Here is a 17542-nt window from a genome sequence, read left to right on the forward strand (position 1 = left end):
TGGCTATTGACAGGGGTTAGGAGTGCATGCATGTGTTTCCGTCGAATGACATCAGCTCATGCAATTAATGCATCAAAAGATTGCATGCCAGCATATTTTAGTCCTGTTTGGTTCTAACTAGTTTATATTGTTCCTGAAGTATTACTTGAAGAGGGTGATTCATTTGTAAATATGTGACTGTATCAATGTCCTTTGTTTAGTTGTGTTCACTAACAGATGTTTTGCTGTTTTGTACCAGGTTTTAGCTGCAAGTAAATTCAATAAAATTCCCTTGAAATTATCGATCCACCTCTTTATTGGCTATTTTTAACTCAACCTGACACAAGATCCAAATGACTCAAACTAAAGTTGTATTCAGTTATTTTAAGTAAGCAGTGGGCCATTATATGCCAAAATGTTCAATATTTTTGCATTAGTTTCAGATATAGGTGCCTTAACATATGGTGCCTTGTAAAGGTATTTATACCTATTGATCTGTAGATCATACAAACTGCGCAGACTGAAGTGCATTTAGTTTTCCAAATCAATCATGGCTTGCATTTGTATTCAGCCGCTCTGTCTTAAAGGCAGGATTTGTGGCCTTTATGGGTATTTTACCTGTTTCTTTGATTAATGCTCTCCATGCTGTCAGTGCAGGTGGACAGAAATGTTTTGGTAGGTTTGCAGTTGTGCCATAGTCTTTCAGATGATGGACTCCACAGTGCTCTGTGAGATGTTAGAAGCTTGAGATACTATTTTATAGGTTCTCCACAACTTTAAGCCATGTTTCCTTTCCCTTCACGTCACAGTAATACACTTTGGGCTGGTCTATTTAAAGCCTTACTAAAATAGATCAAATTTTGGTTAAATAATGTGACAAAATATGAAAATTATAAGGTGTTTGGATACATTTGCTAGGCGCTCTGATGACATATTATAGTACAGCTAATCAAGGCTAATTTGAAGGCAGAAAGGAAACTTTTTCTAACATCATCTAGTATAAAGGAGTCTCTAGAAAGCTATATATAATTGTTTTTATTTCTTAGCATCTTGGTTGACTAAACTTGGCTTTATAGACTGATGGACATGGCATACAGCACATTATGTAAATGATTTTCTCTAAACAAAAAGTCTTCACAGAAAAAAACACTATAAAAATGTATAAAATAAGTGTATATTTTAAATGCTAACCTTTCTGTAAGAGTAAAAAACAACAAAAAAAGAGGTTTTGTACGATGTGATGTTATACAGTGTTGTTTTAGACAAAGGCGTTTATTCTGGTTAGCGTTAAAAAGAAGGGAAAAGATGAGTGACTGAACAAGAATGTCACTAATAGGACAGAAATAATCAACAGACGACAGCTGCCATACATGCATGCTCATATGTTAGAGGGCTGTGGCCAGTCAGCCACATAATAGAACAATCACTCTGTCACTCATCCTCTGTTATTCCTGTGACTGCTACTCCGTTTTAAAATTACACACTCACACATGCAAAATCTTATTTTCTTTTGTCCTTTTTCTTCTCCTGTCATCTTTGTCTCTTCTGTCCCACTCTTTCTTGTGTTCCTCTTTCAAATCTGTCCTCGGTCAGCGTTCTGCTTTATTCCTTCCTCACGATGCATTGTAGGTTTTTGGCACGTGACCATTTTAAAGTGTCTTTGTCACTTCTGAGCTCATTTTTGTCTTGTGGACATCTGCTTTACGCCGAATGTGCTGTGATACATCAGAATAAATCACCAAACAGTAATGAAAGCAGTCAGTTATTTCTGCAGCTTAATTTGAGCATGAGTAGCTTTGGGACTATGATGCTTTGAGACACTGTCAAGTGTCTCGTGAAAGTTTGGAAGAAAAATAAATTCACTTAAAATTACAAAGACAAAATCAATTTAGTCCAGCAGGCAGATATATTGTAAATGTCTGTGTTCACAAAAATGATAGGCCAGTGCCGTAGTTCACTTTAGATGGAGTTTATTGTGCTCATCTTCAGGTGAAAACAAGTTGAAGAAGCTGTTAGTACTTACAACCGATGTCCAGTCAGGTTAAAAAACAGACATAAAAATCAGAACAGCAGTACCTTCATAGCATCTCAAAAGTCCATCACCTCCAGGTGCCCCTCCTTCAGTCACTCACAGGCCCCACCTATAAGAAGACAAACAATAAATTCAACAAAAAGTTCATTTTTTGTTCCAAGAAGCATGCCAAGTAAACCCACATCAAAGTATGCAAGATGAAAAAAATAGTGATAAAGGTTGATAATACTGACATAATACTAAAAAAAGAAACCTGTGACAAAAAAAAAAATACAATATTAAATTTAATAGAAAAGACTCAATTATTACGTCATTACATCATCACGTGACTCCCTCCCGGCGCGCCGTAATCCGGAAATAGCTTTGTTTGATTATCTGAATCGGGAAAATGTTTAACACTGAAAATTGCAAGCCAGGATGGATATGACAACTGAAGCAGGAACATCGAGGGTTCACACACGACGAACCGCGGCAATATGTACTGAAACCAAAAAGTAAGTTATGTCGTATGTTTGTGTGCTTGCATGTCAGCACAACTCCGTCTTCGTTACGGCTCCTCCCTCATTTTAAATATGAAGCTGAAAAAAGTAACTACTACCACACTGTTTTATGTGCAGCTGAGTCCATTGACCATTTTTTGGGTTTATGTGTAGCCTTGTTATATTTAACAGGTGTCTTTTGGACCCCTTGGTGTTTTTGGATTGCATTTCCTGTCCTATGGCTTTAATGAAAGCGATAGCCTAAGATGCCAATATTTTACTAATTGTATTAATAAAATTCAGCTGTCGGTCTGTTGAAGGGTCAGGCTTGTTGTCCTGGTAGGAGAACTTCCACCTCATCCTCTAACAAACTTTTTTCCTGAATTGTTTTTTTTAGCAATATAACAAAAATGTTTTACTTTTTGTTGATATATCACTTAAAATCCAAATAAAACATATTAAAGTTTGACATGTTAAAAAATGTGAGCATGTTCAAGCGGTGAGAATACTTATGAAGTCACAATAGAAATCACATATGAGCTGTTTTAATCCATGGATATTGGAACATTATTTTGCTTATTACTTCTAGCTTAAGATCACTTTACACTTTTAAAAGGCAATAAAGTCAAAAAGATTATTATTTTTTTTATTTAGACATGCTGAATATCTGTTTGAATATTGCACCAAAAATGAAGAAAACTTGTTTTGTTTCGCTGGGAGCAGCATGTAAGCATTCCTTCTCAGTCTGGTGGCATATTTTCAATCATTATTAAAATGTCGGTAGTTCAAGGCTCGCACGCTTTAACCTCTGCTACTTTTGGTGCGTGATACAAGACGAAGCCACTATCAATCTTTATTGTCTGGCCCGTGCGCTGTAATTGCATTCAATAGTCCACTGATTCTCTTGTCTGGACTAATGTCGGGGAGCAGAGGGGAGCCACATGCTCTAACTGCAGCAAAAACACACACACACGCATGCAGATAGACACTCAGGTGTGCGAATGCACAGGTCAAGTTTTTATTGCGGAAAGCAATTGGGGGAGGTTTTGAAGAGTGTTAAATGCACAAAGAATATGCAGAGTAACACAGGCAGCGGGGAACACTCGGCCCCTCCTTGATAAATTGTTGACAGTGTAGATTGTGAGCAGCTGTGCGACCAATGAAGAGGATTCGTCGTCTGGTCAGATTGTTTATTTGATGTCGTTAGAGTATGTGTGTGTGTGTTAGACGGTGATGTCACCATCAGGGTAGGGCACATATTAAAATTCAAATTTAAGCAACCCTAAGGAAGGAGGGAGAAGAGATAGGAGGAGGAGTGGGAGAGCTGGAGGAGTGCCAAAGTCTTGATTGGATCTGAGTGAATAGTAAGGAGGCTGACGGAAAGGGAAGAGGGTGGAGGAACCTGGAGAGACAGCCGGCATGAACGAGGGGAAAAAAAAGAGGTGTGGGTGTGTTGTTTTAATATCCTCCTGTAGCACTTCAAGCACATCCTAATGAAATCCAACGGCGGCCTTTTCCGTTGTAATTTTCCATCCCCCGTTGGAGTTTACCGGATTATGAAGTGCGTTTGTGAGCTTCTTTTTTTGTTTTGTTTTTTTGTGGGTATGTATGTATGCGTGCGGGCGTACGTGTGTGTGAGTGTGTACGAGCTGTTTGATTACATATCACCCATCTTCACTGGGAAACCTGCCGTGCATTTTGCAGAGCCTCACACTGTGGACGGCCTCGATAAGACTGACATGCCAGGCAGGTAATAGATTTGGGCTCATCGTCATATCCATGTGGAGCCCACAAAACCTGCAACCCTGTGGATCAAGCCAGAAGAGAAGCTGCCATATTGAAATCCACTGCTCCCAAATCCTTCTTCACATGCAAGATATTTTTAGGGACATCCCGCTCATAGTTTGTTTTTGATTGGCCAGGTTCAGGGTTACATAGCACGCCTCTTTGTTGCTTTACAGCCTCAGCGGTTCCAATGTAATGTAATTAGCATGTTGCTAATTAGCATCTAAACTGTTATGTACCTGATAAAATACACAAACCAAATATTTTCTTGTGAATAAAAGAAGTGGAAGTTGAAGGGGTGCTAAACCCAAGGCTGCATTCATAGCCACAGAAGAAAACAAACAAAAACTCAACTATGACCTGGAGCCGGATAATGTGGTCGATGGAAACCAGGCACTTTGTGATTTAACACTTCAAATTAACCTACTTTTTTAGGAAGTTCTAGTTTTGTTTTTGTCACCCTATGAATTTTAAAGACAAAAACATTTATAAAATAAATAAAATATAGCAAAAGCTGAGGAAATATAAAGTTTTTGTAACAAAAAAACCCCAGAAACATTTAGATACATATTTTAAGTATTAGAATAAAAAATGTCTGTGGTTATTTTTATTTGTAATAGAAAAAAAAGGTGCTGCAACACTTGATAGTTCAGTATTTATTTTTTACTTATTTGTTTTGGAGTATAAATATAAATAATAAAAACAGTCTTTTTTTAGAATTAATTGGATATTTTCATGAGTTGGAGATGGTGATAATGGACTATAATTTTTTATTATTTTGGAGCAATATCTGTATATTTCATGTTCAGCTATATAAAAACATGTTAGCAATGTGGAAAGTTTGTACCCCATTTTTTAAATACAAACTCCATAATATTAGAAAAAAATTACATTTATTTGGAGAATTAAGATTTTTGGTGTACAAAGCCTACAACAAGCAATATTAATATTTTTATTTGGTTATTTTTGGTATAGTAAATGCTATCAGAATATTAGTATGAAATATGCTCATTTATTTATTCATTCATTTAATTATGTTTGGTTATTTTTATAAAAACTACTGAAATTGTACAAATTTAGGAAACATCTTAGTGTGTATATTTCATCATTATGTTGCACTTACTGAGGTCTTTATGATTTGCATATACTTCTGGTAATAACCCTCATTCTCTTTTATCTTGATCCAGCCCAATATTCCAAGGCCAGCTGACTAACACTGTTGTAGAACCCGGTTGAATTGTTTGTGACTGTGGCTTTGTCCCCAACCAACCAACAGTCATACAAATCATGCTGAATTCTCCTCAGCATGACAAGCAAACAGTCTTGGCGAAGATCTGCGTGCTTCACCATAAGACTGTGACCATGCACTTCTATGTCGGCTCTTTATATTGATGTCTGTGTCCACGGATTCTCTATGCAAGCTTTTTTGTGCCTGCATACATTTGCATGATACACGCATACATTCAGTGTCAGTGGAGCTTGCAGCTTACACACTGCATACAGTAATACATTGCTGAATATCAAAGGAAATTACCCTTCACCTCGGTGCATGGATCTTAGCGAGTTCCTTAACCAGAGGAATGGGCTTTGAACCAGGCAGATTCCCCCAGGGCCTGTATCCCGGCCCCTCCCCGGAACGCCACGCCGGATAAGGCCCGTAATTCCCACTTTTAGGTTTCCATTAATCTGATCCTGACACAGGGGAGACGGGCTGCTTTGCATATCGCCTCCCCAAGATGGAGGGCTATTTACATGATCGCCTCCAGATTGAATATGATCAGTAGCCCTCCTCCTCCTTCGCCATCCTCTGGAGCTGGGATGGTGGGGGGAAGGGGAAAAAAATTTAGATTCTTTTTTTTTTTTCCAGCTGGTATTTGCTGCATTATCATGGATGAAATATTATTCACTCAGGTATATTCACCATATCGTTTCAATATGTCTCAAGTAAGACTTGATGGATACATGTTGCGGATATTACGAGTTCCCTTGACGAACACCATTTTTTTTCTTTTCTTTCTTTTTTTTATGAATGTGACAGCAGAGATGGAAAGATCGACCCATTTATCATTGCTCACAGATAGCGCTAATGTGAGGAGAACTATACCGGCACCCCCGCCCGCCACCCACCTCACCCCTTCCCCAACAAATGTGAGGAACACCAGTGAACAGTCCTCCATTAGAAACCATGAAGGCAAACCCCCATGTAAATGTATCTGTAATGAACGGCGCGTACAGGAGGTGCATTATTCTCTTTCTGCTACATTTATTCCTGAATATCAAATGAATATGATAAATGTGGAGCGAGGGGGTGGCTTTTGAGGGGACGAAGAAGGGGGGGGGCAAAGTAAGCTGAGGATATGAGATGAGTGATATTGTTATTACACCGTCGACGATGAGCAGCAGAAGTTGAGACGGTGCAAGGCTCTCCCGCTCTTTCCTTTTGCCAACACATCACCTGCTTATATGTCTGTTACCATCCGTCCTTTCAGCTACTTTTAATTCACTTTTTTTTTTTTTGCTTTTGTTTCTATTCAGCATGTCAAGCAGGTCTGCATATTGTGAGCCAATATGCAGAGAGACAACAACAACAGGAAGGGGGAACAAAAGCAAGAGAACAAACGCGTGTTCACACGTTGTCTTTAAAGGCTTGGTGAGGAATTCTAACCACATGCACATAATCCTGGAAATCTATAGGAATCTTAACTTATTTTTTTTATTATAATCTCACTTTACCTATTTTTTATTTTTTTTTCCCAAGCAGGTGAAATACTTCAATTAACATACGGTCTCTCTGGTGATCGCTCCTTGTAAACAGTGCAACAATACGTCCTCACTCACTTTGTCTCAGGCTGTTTCCGGAGCTCAAGAAGGCCTCACAGCTACCCAGCCCCCCCCCCCCTTCCCTAAGTGCATTTCATGCTTTTAATTGACACCGCCGCATGTTAATTTGAAGCATGTCACGGATGTGTCACACCCGTAAGCCGCCAGTGTCCGACCTCATGTAATGTCGAATTACACTCCTGCTGCTCATCGGCGTGACAATAGATAAGCTTCTCCTAGGCAACAGCAAACGGTTCAAAGAGTCATGTGTAACTGAGGTACTTTCTTATTTTTGTCTGCTGCTCGCATCCACCCTCCCACCCCCCACTCCACACCCGCATAGCTGTCAAGGTTTTACTCAAACAATTCACTTTTTAGGTAGCCACAATTGAAACAACAGCGATATGACAGTGGACAGCAGAAATGAGAACCTAGAGAGAAAATTAGGTACATTTCTGCACAAGTTATCCACACACCTTGGCAAAAAAATAAATAAAAAATCCCTCTGCAATTTGAAAATGTAATCCAAAAGTTTTCTGCTATAGAAAATGTCACAATCGTCTCTTTAAAAGAAAGAAAACCTTGTAAAAACAGTATTAATAAAAAAAAATAAAAAATTAAAATTAAACACAACTGCTCACCAGCTTTTTGTATGGCTCCACTGGAATTTTTAACTCATTTTGTTAATCTAGGTCTCCTTGCCATCACCCTAATCTCCAACTGCCCTCATTGATTCTTTTTCAAAACCTCTTGTTTTGTAAAAGAGAGGACAAATTTCAAATCCTGCAACTTTTAAAAACATCTCTTGATCATTATGGATTGTCTTTTAACTGTTAACACTGCAAGTGAGAAATATCCATAGCTGCATTAGTTTATGAATTGCTGATATCAATATAAAAGGAGTGAAGAATGATAATTACTTGCACATCTGAATACCTTTCTCATTTTTACAGTGTGAACTTCCTTTTAATAGTGCTAATGGAGCAGGGCACGATGTAAAAGGAAAATGTGTGACTTTTATGTTGAACTTTGCAACCTGTAGTTCAGCGGTTTGCAACAGTTATCAGCAAGCTAGAGACGACTTGTTAAAGCCTTTCATTAGATCTCAAAGAGGAATTATAGCTTACCATTTCCACAAAGTCAATTGAAACAAAAATGTAAACTACACCTGCAGCTACTTGGCAATAGGTGTAATTTCAGTGTTCAGATCCCTTAAGATTCAGTTCCATAAAGCTCATACATATCTATTTAGACAGACGTGTTCGTCTTTATTAGCAGGTGCAACCGACATCTAGCACAATTTCTTCTTGCTTTCCTACAGTCAACCAGAAATTTGTAAGACAAAAAAAAGACTATGAATCTCACCAAGACTCTGGAGAGACATATAGAGGGGAGGATGCTCAAAAGTTAAAAGGGGCATAGAACAGGATTGTACAATCTAATGGGAAGTTGCATGCCGCTATATCAGTGCCATCAGGTGGAGACAATGCAAAGCAAAAGTAGCCATTGTACCTGAAGAGGTACATAGTTAGTTCTCACAAGGTAAGAAATGCACCGCATTAAGCATTTTAACCAGTATTACTCATATTTAAATTTGGAGGTACAGCAGTTCCACCAGCACTGATCCAGCCCCACAGCATGATGGTACTACTACCATGCTAAACAGTTTCCCAGATTTTAAAGTAAGACCTTGATTCCTCTAACTTATTGTCATTAAGGCTAAAAAAAAAAAAAAAACTAAACCTTTGCCTTGACTGACAAATTACAATGCTAACAATAACAGAAATCAGAAATCTAAAATGCCTCTTATCTTTCTTGATTTTAAGCATTTTTAAATATTTTCTGTGATTTGTTCATACAGTGCATTGAGCATACGCTAAACCTTAAGAACTTTAAACTAAATTACCAGCTTTTTTTGCTGTAAAACCCCATAGTAGCAAGACAAGCAGAAATGTTAACATATACCAACGATATAAGAAACAAAAAAAGGGAATTTTTAGTATTGCTTAAATTATTCTAAAGAGAATATGTTTGTACCAAATATGTTTAGTCTAAAATCATAAGCTTTCTGTTGTCACAGTTTTAGGCATTACACTACCAAGAAGAACTGCTGATGGATGCATTGTTTACTCTATTTACTTAGGATCTTGTTTAGTTTTATAAATGCACAAATTCAAGCATTTTCCTAAATAATAGCAACGTGAAACTTAATATTTAGATAAAAATTGCTTTAAAACATTCTTGGACTTGTACTCTTTCCTATTTTACACATACACACACTGTAATGTCTCTGATTCTCGCCCACTCGCACACACACACCTACACACACACACACACACACGCACACACTCCTGCACACACACAGTTTGCTTTTAGCCCCCAGGCATAGCATTTGAGAGTTTCATTTACTTGATTAAATCATATTTGCATATGGAAATTGTTTGAAAATGATATTAATTTGTTATATTCAAAAGAGAATTACTTTCTTATAGTACAGCTAAAGCAGACAGAGGCTGACAGGTGATGGTAGTAAACTTTGCTCAGAGGGCCCTGTCAGGAAAATCTTGTGCACACACACATGCACACGCCCACACACACACATAAAAACTGTCATTTATTTTTTTAAAGGCATAAATCCTAAAGTAATACCACCATCAGAGGTGAGTTTGAGTCCAAATCTTCATCCAACCCCAACATTACAACAAAGGGCCACGACTCTGTCGTCTTTGTCCAGGTGTGTGTGACTGATGGCGAACTGCAAGCTGTCACCATAAGACCAATCTTCTCCTGAGCCAACTTAACTTATCAGGAACTCCAACCAAGAAAAAAGGGGGGGGGGGGGGGCTAATTAATTAAGAACAGTATTAGAAGTAATGGGATATTATAATATAAATTGCTACATTCTGGAACCAATTTAATCCAATTACTGGAACCCCTCATGAATATAATACCTCCAAAATCACTCCGTCAGAGTCCGAAGGGAGATGTGTCTGACTAGTAAGGCTGAAAGAAAAGAAAAAAATCTGCTCCTTTTTAACAGCGAACACCAACAATTATTTAAATGCTTGAGAGGAACTGTTAATTTGAGTAATAAACCCAGTGATGATTTTTTTTTCTAATTGACATCTCGACCATTTTACAACCTGAGTAGGTTTTTGTTTGAGCGCGGCCGCGTTTGAAAAAGATGAATGACGTTAAAGGCTGATTGGTGCCGTTTCTCTTAATGGCCCTTATCCAATTTAAAAAATGTCTAAAAAGAGACAAAAGGCCCACAGTTCAACAACTGGTAAAGTGAAATGTGATTTAGAGGAATGGATAAATTGACAGGAAGAATGCCTGTAACCTCAAAGGCACAGAATATTTGATTTTCTTTCCCTTTTTTTGTGAAATTAAATTAAATTGAACTTTTTATCGATACATAAGTATGCAAATGTAAAACAATAACTTAAAATTTTCTAAATAAAGTTATATTCTATATATTTATTCGCAGACAGATTTTTGTTTGTTGGCTGAGGTTAGGAAAACCATTCATTTGAATTCTTTTAACATCCTTACAGTGGCTCAAGCTACATATTTAAAAGTATATGTGTGACTTGGTAGTTAAAGTCACACATATACTTTTCAGTCAAAGTCAGCAATTTAGAGTATTTTTCTCTGCATAATGATAAAGACAAAAGTTGCATTTTTTGAAACTGACATGAAAGAAGAATAATGAATGCTAGCAGATTAAAAAAATTAAAAATCAAGAAGCGAGAAGCTGCCAGGGCTGCGGTTCTTCTTTCACCCCATGATGTCTAAATATCACAAAAATGTTCATGATGTCTGAGAAATGGAAAGATCCCAGCTGTTTACATACAAATTGGAGCACAGCAGGAAGTTAAAAAGGTATTATTGAAAACCTGTTATGAACCATGAATTAAAAAATAATCATAACAATTTTTTTGTCATATTTATTTTATTTTTTTTTCCTACTTGTAGCAGGTAAAACTTGTACATTCTGCCCTGCAAAAGTGTTTATACCTCATGAAGTTTTAGGTCACATTTGGATTTAGCTGAAACTGCATTAATGTTGTGTTCATGTCCAGGGTCTTTCTGATTTGTCTCATTTTCTTTCAGTTTAAATGTTGTCCTATCCTAAACTCTCATACAATTATTTAATTATTAGCAATTTTGAAACCAATCACATTGATGGTGGGAGCAAACATACACTATTAAACTTTACAAATAAGAAAAAAAGTATTCAAAAGAAAAAAACAAACAAAACTTGGCAATGTTTTTAATCAGCAACAAATATGCTTTACAATGCATATTTGATTACATCAGCTTTCCATTTTTTTATCAAATTGAGAGGGAGGATCTCGTTAAAGCAGAGCATATGAACTTTAGTGTGAAATATTGAGAAAGATATGAAAGAAGAGCCGTGTATTCCCCGGTGGACCCTTCAGACAATCAGGCCATTGAATTGAGCCGACAGATCCGAGGGGCTTCTTGTTGTTGAGAAAATACTCGGCTCACCACTAAAGCTATTATCCCATACATACAAAAAACAATGAAATTTGAGTCCGTTCAGTTTCATTGACTCACTCAAGAGCAATTTAACAGGTTGTGTGGGTGGTCACACAGAAATATTCCACTTTATTCCCATCAACAAACAACAGACAACACAATAACACGATGTAATTGCACTAGTAGATGAAGATGAGAAACAGCACCAGTGGTCCGGTGGTGCTATCATATACTCAGACATGGTAAATCTCCATGTAATTGCTGCTTAGAGCACTTCAACAGCATTTTGCCATTTATTTCAAATTGTTAGTTCAACACTGTAGATGTAGTCGGCCCTTTAAAACAACTTTTATTTTTTTTATTTGAGTAGATTTAGTGAAGACATCAAGTTCATTGAAATAATTCATTCTTTTAATAAATGGACCGCCTGTTTGTGCTTACACCTGACATTTGTGTAGCTATAGTGACTTTTATCAAGTGACATTGATAATGATGGCAGTCCCCAGAAATCTTACAAGTTAAAATTTACATTTCTTAACCACTGGTTTCCTTTTCTGTCATTGAGAATATATTTAAGAAGGTAAAGTTGTAAAAGGAGTAGGGAATGCTAATGGTAAACCTGTGCGCAATTTGGGTAGGATGGTTTTTATTTTAGTTCTGAAACAATAGGCAACAAAATAATCATTTTTAGTTTATTTTAAAAGAGCGTCTGAATAAAACTGAACATACACAGACATACAATGCATGCCATACAACCTTACTAACAAATAACTTATTTGAAATACCTTAATTGTATAAGATATTCCATTATTTATGTAGAATATACTAAACCTTAAGAAAGGCATAATTTTCTAAAAGTAACTGAGCTTTACATGTTTTATCATTTCAAATTTCAAAATTTGATGACCGAAAAACTAATGGAAAGTTATGTGGAATTCAATCTGAGGGTTGTCACCAACTCTGACTTCAAAATCCAACATGGCTCCCTTACATATAAAACCTTAGGGCAGTCTGAGTAAAAACGGCTAATTTGTACTTATTGTAACTTGTGTCTCATTCAATTTGTCATATTGCGGCAGTGTAAAATGCAAGTTTCACATCATGGCTTACTTCAGTGGTGTCCAAAGTCAGTGCTGAAAGGTCGTCTACCACTTCATCACTGTTAATCTGTTCACATTTGCCGGTGGAAATAATTATTCTGAAAATTTCTTCTGAATACCACTAAAGGCTAAGTACCTCCAGGGTTACAGTTTCAGAATATTTTAGTGCTGTGTGACTGTAACGGTCATATTCACAGAGGTGGACCTGTGTTGGAACCTGATTATCATTTGCTACATTATCAAGCACATAGCGTTTACCACATTACTGTAATGACAAGCTTTTTGCCACCGTGTGTGTATGCTTGTGTGTGTGTGTGTGGGGAAGGTGTGCTCGTTTAGTGATTACTCATGTTCAGTCATAAGCTGAATCTAAATGTTGCTTCAGTGACAAAAGCATTGGTGACTGTGTACAAATGTTATGTGTTGAAGGAAGATTTATGTGTGCGTGTGGGAGTGGATTTGGCCTCCTCACCTTTGTGATTGTGACGTTGTTAAAAGGTGTTTCTTCGTGTGTCAGATGGCTGAGACACAGAGGAAGCTGAAATGGAAAGCTCCTAATCTGCCCATTATACACATCATGTGTCAAAATATAGAAAGCTTAGTTGCGTTGCTATCCCAATCCATGACATTCTGCTGCTTTATGGTATCAGAATTTTATACGAAATATGATTATAAGCAGCACGGCATGAAATTGCAGTGAGGTGTTAGCCAAATGCTACTGAAAGGAGCATTTGTTTATCATTCAGCTCATTAATGCCAGGGAACATTTTAAAAATACCTGGTTCAACATTTAGACCCATATAAAATTAATCTTTTATAGGAATTAAGATTAAAAGTCAGGTGCAGCTAATAAAATGCAGCTGAGTAACTAATCACCAGCAAGTGTGACTGTCTCTGTGAAAGCAGGTGTTTTAACAGTTTGCTGTTTAACACAATGACGAGACGAAAAGACATCAGCATGCAGAGAAACATCTGTTGCTGCCCATCAATCTGGGAAGGGTTATGGGGCCATCTGCAAACTATTTTGCGACTATCACAAATTTTCACATCGATAAGGAAATGGATTAAGATTTGTGAACTTCTCTGTTTTTAGAAGATGAGGACCTTCAGCAAGGAGTCCGCATTTTTCCAGTTGGAAACCTCGACTAACATAAACATGTCAACAACTTCATGAAATAAAGATGCCAAAAATTGAGACTTCCAAATGTGAAACTTACCCCTCTATGACTACATCAGGAGAGCCTTTAAATATTTAAATAGACCTGGTGACCATGGGCAACCTTGGTGGAGGCTAAACGGCGCCAAAAAATAATTAACTTTGTGCTGAGAATACTGACACTTCCTTTGATTTAACAAGGTTCTGAAAACTCAGTAATCGTGTTTCTGCAACAATCCACCCACAAAATCTTTAGTTGATCTGCTGACTTCAGAGTTTCATCAGTGGGTTCAGACCTGACATTTTCTCTCTTTCACAATTCAAAATATTCTCTTCCAAACTTTACATACCTTTAGTCTGTGTAATGCGTATTGTTCCCACCCCAATCCATCTTTTATCCATCATAATATTTTCAGTTTATTTTGAGTTCCACTAGTGACGCATATTTACATATTTACATAATCACATCAATTTTTGTGTTTTCTGAGTATTACAGGAGTCAGCAACAATATGTCTCTGCTAAATTGACTGTAGTGTCTTTGTGTAATGACAATGAAGAACGTCTAAGTCTATGGACACATAATACCTAATTTTTGCTTCAACTTTTAGTTTGTTGCAAACAAAAAATGTTTTGTGTGTATTTTTTGAACAGAAAGTACTTTCTGGAGGTCGGATGGAACTCAGCAGATCATCAGATTATGGCAGCAAATCCCTGCATGTAAAGAGGACAGAAGACTCTAATGGTATGTACTTATCCTTTGATGATGTTTAGGGAAAAATGTATTTATTTTTTTCTCAATTAATACATGTAAGCTATATGCCCCAAAGGAAGCAATTGTGGATTTATCTTTATTACAATCATATAAATGAAATGCTAATGAATGTTAGAAACATTTTTCAAATGTTTTTTTTATTTCAAATTGCAACTGGTTAGAAATGAACAAGATTTCATCATCAACACTTGTCTTTTAATTGAGAGATTTTACCATAATCTTTGTCTCTGCATGGCTGGGAATGACTGCATGTGATTTAGCTGCTGCAGACACTGACCCAGAGGGTTGTCTATTAGCGGTTGTCAGCAGTAATGACCAATCCCTTTAGCATTTCAGAGCCCATGCCATTCTTGGTGTTCTTCCCTGTTTAACTTGTTATTTATAGACCATGTCAGGCCTGTAATAAACATAAAGCATAAAACTGAAGCTAATGCGCTGCTAATGAAATCTGGATATAGACAAGTTTATGAATGAAATAATTTAGAGCGCTGTAGGAGTGTCGATGGAGGTTACAGGCTCAGGAAGGGTTAGCTCCATGTGGTGCTCTGCAAGGTGAACATGTGAAGCAATGCAGGAAACTTGGAGCACATTTACTCACTCTCAGTTTCTCTGCATTTGAAAAACTGATTGAATAAGCGTCATTCAGTTATGTTTTCAACCATAAGACCAACACTTCCATGCTCTGATGAATGCCTTGGATAAGACTGGTCTTGAATCCGTCGATTCTCCCGCAAAACTTTTTCCCGTCTGTAAGTTGCTGTCACATTAATGAAGTGCAGTATTCTAAGATTAGAGACGCATTGTTTAATTTACAAGAAATATACAATGAAACGGAGATGGAATTTAAAGGTAGCTGGTTACTATTAAGTAGCTCAATTGTACTTTATATATACAACCTTCTTCAAACTTATTACTACCACTAGGAAAGATCTGCAAAAAACCTTATAATCAGTTGATCTTTTATTGCAGTAAAATGTTTACGCAATGGCTATATTCTAAAAAAAAAAAATAAATAAATAAACCTTTAATTTGTATATCTATTCAGTGGGGTATAAACACTACAAATTAAGAAACAACAGCCCTGCTGGTAACATGTCTTTGGTCAACAAGACATCACTTATTCTTCTCCAGAACCATAAAACATCGCTGGAACATAAAGAGGGATGTTTGGCCATTCCTCTTTTCACAGTCTCTAATTCCCCACAGTCCTAAACTCAGTGCTGTGCTCTTTTATCTACAGACTTCCTGTAGGATGCAGTTCTGGATACTGAGATGGCAAAGAACGAAGGTTGACTTTGTGTCCAAACCAATTCTTTGTTGATCTGGCAATATGTTTTTATCATTTTTCGGCTGATGAAAAACAGACTGAAGTCCACACTAACAAGTTTCTCTGGACCTTCTAAGCATCTCACAACCCGTCTACCATACTTAACATTGAGCATAAGGTTTTACACATATTCATCTGACAAATCATCTGTATTGTTTGTTGGAGAAACGCTCAATATTAGTCACTTCTGAGCAAGTTCCAATTAAAATATTGTTATATTTATCAAACTGAAAGAAAGATGAGCTTTGGAGGTTTTTTAACCTCACTTTACATTCTGCTTTCAAACTCTGATGGCAAGATAAAACTGTTTCCTTGTCCTGCTTTATTTGAAACGGTTCCAGTTTTGAACTTTGTTGAAAATGATGGGAGCCGATTTATGAGCACATACTTTCTACGTTGTCTTTTCTTTCTCATTTTGAATAGCGGCTAAGAAGAGAAATTTTTATGAAAATAAAAATGTAAAGTTTTTCTGTATTCTGTAGGAAATGGAAGAGGTGCCAATAGGTGTAGCACTGGAATGTGCGCTATATTCGATTGCAATCTGCAACAGGTGCCACGAGATGTCACTGAATCAAACAGACTGAATAGGTAGCATAGATTCAGATAAGTCAAAGACACCAGCGACTAAAATAAGTGTTCAGAAAACAGGAAAATTCAAACTTTAAAGCTTTGGAAATTATGGGAGGAATTGTTGGAGGTCTCTCTTCACACATTAAAGTCATACAGTTGCCTTATGTGTCTATGTGTGTTCAGATGTTGGTGAGAGATGTGTATTTTCCCATCATTCTCTGCAAAAACCTGCTTATCTGAGCTGCTCTACATGAGGTGTTGCATTCAGTCTGTGCGTACGCTTGTGCATGCATGCGTACGATTGTGTGTCCACGCGTGTGTGAGGAAAGCGCATGTAAATCTCCTGCTACCCCCATCTTATTGCTTTCTTGAGCTTCTCAGGGAGAAATCCCCTTGATTCAGCCCAGTCCCCGAGGCTAGAGCCCATACACAGCAGATGTTCCACTGAAAAGGCCATGAATGTTTAATCATTTGTGTTATTGATGCCGCCTTTTTGTTTGTTGGAAAGTGTGAGCGACTGTTACGGTCTTATGTGTCTATTTTTACATGTTATGTATCCATCTGTGCATGTGAAGCGGGAACAGACATACTTTTAATGCGTTATGTTTTGTTTTGTTTTTTTTTCCTTTCTTTTTGAGGATGGGATCTCTTTACTTTATATTCCCAGTAATGAATGTACAAAGACGTCTATTAAAAATGCTATTCATAAGATTATGGAAAGCTGTGAGTCAAATATCACATCAGTGAACTCTCGCAAAACATTTCAACCTCTCTTTTTCTCTTTTGTCAAACTGAAAGTTAAATCCTACATTTGGACAAACAGACAGGGCCGCAGCTCTAAACTGTGATTTGTTGGACTTAAAGCTGCTGTTTTAGTGTTTGAGCTGACAGCCAGATTTGATCATAATTAGACAGCATGCCGAGGGCTTTGATTGGCACGGTAATTGGATTGTCATTGGGGCTGAAAAGCTATTATCTTTGGATCATGCCCCATGAAATTTGTTGGAAAAACTTC

The 17542-nt window shown here is 37.2% G+C and overlaps 1 long non-coding RNA gene across 5 annotated transcripts in view; it reads left to right on the forward strand.

Annotated features, from left to right (window-relative positions):
- LOC103477299 (uncharacterized) overlaps positions 1-17542 on the forward strand; it is a 120626-nt gene that overhangs the window by 69761 nt on the left and 33323 nt on the right. For all 5 annotated transcript variants that reach the window (XR_014091299.1, XR_014091298.1, XR_535617.3 and 2 more), the window contains one exon: positions 14510-14600. This is a non-coding gene — a long non-coding RNA (uncharacterized LOC103477299). The remainder of the gene's footprint in view (positions 1-14509; positions 14601-17542) is intronic.

The sequence above is a fragment of the Poecilia reticulata genome, chromosome 15, assembly GCF_904066995.2.
Source record: "Poecilia reticulata chromosome 15, P_reticulata-male-v2, whole genome shotgun sequence".
NCBI classification, from domain to species: domain Eukaryota; kingdom Metazoa; phylum Chordata; class Actinopteri; order Cyprinodontiformes; family Poeciliidae; genus Poecilia; species Poecilia reticulata.